The following is a 3,692-nucleotide window of genomic DNA, read 5'->3' as shown; positions in this document are numbered from 1 at the left end:
TAAATGAATATCATCATCACCTCTCTCTAACTAGATGTATCACAGACAATATTTCTAGGAAGTATGATGACTGCCTCAACTTGTAATATAGTATTCGACATTATATAAATATGCAATGTATGCTAATAAAAACCAAGTCAGTTGATCCAAACAAATTAAAATCACACTTCATTGAATCAAAGTTGTTGTTTTTTAAGAAAAAAAAAAATCAAGACTTAACTGAAATATTTTTATTTAATATTTTAATAAGACGAACCGAAAAATCAATCGAAATCAAATTACAGAAAGAAAAAAAACATGTATATTTTGTTTCCTTATTTATAACTATGATCTAGATATAAAGTATGCTCTACTGTTTAATAGTGACTAATCGCCATCAAAAAATCTATTAAACACACATAAATCATAAATAGTTTTCTCCTCAAATTAGTGTTGTCTATATAAAAGAGTTAGAGTACCTTACCACTTGCTTTGACATATTCAGACCAACCACATGTTGCTAGTGTTCTGTTCCTTTAAAACCAAAGTAAAGTAAAAGGATTTTATAGTTATCTTGACTTGTAGTAACCAAATTTTGTTTGTCTCCTTTTGTTTAATTGAATTTTAATCTTACTTTTGTTTTTCTTCACTTGATGAAAATGAAATATGCAAATGGGCCATATGGACCCAATATGTTAAAAAAGTTTGGGTTTTGTACCGTGCACCCCTACCACTTTACCTCCCACCCCCCAAATTTTTTTAAAGACAATTTTGCCTTTGTTTAATTTATATAAAATTATGGAAAAGTTTACCATTCCAGTTTCCCACCCCCACTTTCGAAAATTATAAAAAATTTATTAATTTTCGAAAATTTCAAACTTTCGAAATAATACCAAATAAGTATTTTGATTTGTTCGAAATTTTTATGAAATTGGAAACTTTCAAAATGTAATTATGCAGAAAAAATTACTAATTTCGAAACTTTGGAAAAATACCAAACTTTCGAAATGAAATATTCCAGAAATTTTCGAAATTTTGGATGAATATGAAATTTTCGAAGTGTATTTTTCCAGAAAGCTTCGAAAGTTTGGATGAATTTGAAACTTCCGAATCACATATACTTCGAAAATTTCAAACCTTTGAAGTAATTCCTTTTCGAAAATTTCAGAAGTTTCGAAACTTTCGAAACTTTTTTTTATTTTTAAAATTACTTAAACTTCAAAAATTAGATATCAAATTTATTACCATTAATTTATTACTATAAATGTATTACTATAAATGAATTATTATTTATTACTATTAATTTATTATCATAAATTTATTATTATTTATTACTACTAATTTATTACTATTTACTACTAATAAAAAAATTTACATTTCGAACCTTTCCCATCAATCAAAACTTTCGAAACTGACTTGTTTCGAAAATATGAAACTTTCGAAATTGTTGCATTTCGAATATTTGCAAATGTTCGAATATTGTGTTTCGAATATTTCAAATTCAACAAAAGTTTCGAAGGTTTTTATGAATTCTGGAAAAAACTTGTTTCGAAGATTTAGAATTCATCCAAACTCTCGAAATTTTGTATGAATTCTGAAAAATTGTGTTTCGAATATTTCAAATTTATCCAAATTTTCGAAATCCTCTCGAAATTAAAGTTTCGAAACTTTCATGTTTAACCAAAGTTTCGAAAATGTCAATAAATTACTTTTTAATATTCCGAATGTTTAAAATTGTCGATTTAGATGGTATACTTTGTAACTTTCGAAGGGGGGTGTGTGAAATGGAGTAATAATTTTTTTTTTATTGTTTTATCCAATTGTAAAAAGGGTAATATAGTCTTTTCCATTGGAATGGAGGGGTGGGAGGAAAAGATGGGGGGTGCACGGTACAAAACTCAAAAAGTTTTTAATTCATTTTCTTCGCCTAACTTTTGGGCCTTTAGAATCCACCTTTTCAGCCCATTTATTTTATATTATAATAGAGAGTCTAATATTTTTTAGTTATTTGTAAATTGAAGTTACAAAGTGTATTTATATGGACATATTTATGAGTTATCATTGAATGTTAGAGTAAAGTTATTATAGACCAATAGTGAATATCTACTAAACTTTTTATTGTATATTAAAAATATTCATTTTGGACTTTTAAAAAATTATTTCTTTTAAAAAATTGACCTTAACATGTCTTTTAATCTCTTTATTATATGTCTCGTTATGGGCTAAGTCTTTTTATAATTTATTTATGGTTTGTTTTGTTGTAGTGAAAAAAAAAAGGAAAAAGATGAAGACACTATTTTTCAATCTTTGTAGTCTATTATAACAGTTGCATAGCCAACTCTCCAATCCCACTTTTTAGTAAAGTTTAAATCAGTTTCTCCAACCTGCATATTTTTCCTTATCAGTAAGTAGTTTAGAGACGCCTTAATCTTTCTCATTACGGATTATAACAGTTTTAATTCCTCATTCAGATTTTTAAATTAAAAAATTGTGATGCAATATATTTTAAACGATATAATATATGATATAATGATGTTGAATGTTTAATACTCATGAAATTACAATAAAATGTTCTAAAAACTTCAATTTTAATTTCTGAAGATATTTATTTTAATAATTTAATTAATATCATATAAATAATTAATACATCTCAATCAGCCCACATGATATTATATGTCAAATTATTATTGTTTTAGATAAAAAATCTAAAAGAGTGATCTAAATTGTCTGATTTTAAAATAGAATAATTAATTATGCAAATTGATGAAAATAAAGAGATCATAACTGCAATTAAGTCAATTTTTTTGTATGCTACATACTATGAATAGTAGAAGAAAAATTTCCCTTGTACCCTCCTTATTATACCTATACCCCCAAAAATAGAATGAAATGACTATTTTGCCCTCGTATAAATAATAAAACCTCAAAAAATTACCATTCCACACTTTCACATTTCCGGAAGAGAGAGTAAGTTTTTTTTCAAAATTTCCGGAGAAGTTGAGAAACAAGTTTTCCGGTACAGAGCGTGTATTCCGGAAACGTTGTTTTAAAGTTTTCCGGTACCGGAAATCTTGTAGGAAGTTTTCCGGTACAGAAAAGTGTTCCGGAAAACTTGTTTTTAACATATCCGGTACAGAAAGCGTTCCGGAAAACTTGATTGCCAACATTTCCGGTAGTTACCGGAGAACTTGAGCATCAAGTTTTCCGGAAGTTATGTTATTTTTTTTTTTTTTAATTTAATTAATTATAATTAACTTATTGTGATTTAATTCTTTTAATATTTTAATTTTTCAGTGGGTGCACGAGGAAGAGACGGCAAAATCATACGAATTACACGGGACACTGAGACTTCTACATCGACTCCGATGAATCCCCCAGAGAGGATTCGACCGACAGCTTCAAGGAGAAGAAGACGTATGATTATTGAAGATGATGATGAGGGACATAATGATCAGGGGGAGCCTTCTACAGTGCATGAGGAAGATGTGGTACATGAGCATATGGTGCACGAGCAGGTGGATGTACATGAGCAGGAGGAGGCTGCACCTGCTCATGAGGGAGAGCATATGGAGGAGGAACATGATGGACCTGAGGGACCTGGTGAGCTCACACGGTATCCTGGAGGACCTTATGATTTGTATGTCCTTACACGATACCGTTATCATGTTTCAGCTAGACTATGGTTTGGCGAGGTATATTAAATTAATTATTAC

Source organism: Cicer arietinum, chromosome 1, assembly GCF_000331145.2.
Source record: "Cicer arietinum cultivar CDC Frontier isolate Library 1 chromosome 1, Cicar.CDCFrontier_v2.0, whole genome shotgun sequence".
Taxonomy (NCBI): domain Eukaryota; kingdom Viridiplantae; phylum Streptophyta; class Magnoliopsida; order Fabales; family Fabaceae; genus Cicer; species Cicer arietinum.
Note: the sequence above shows the minus strand (reverse complement) of the source record.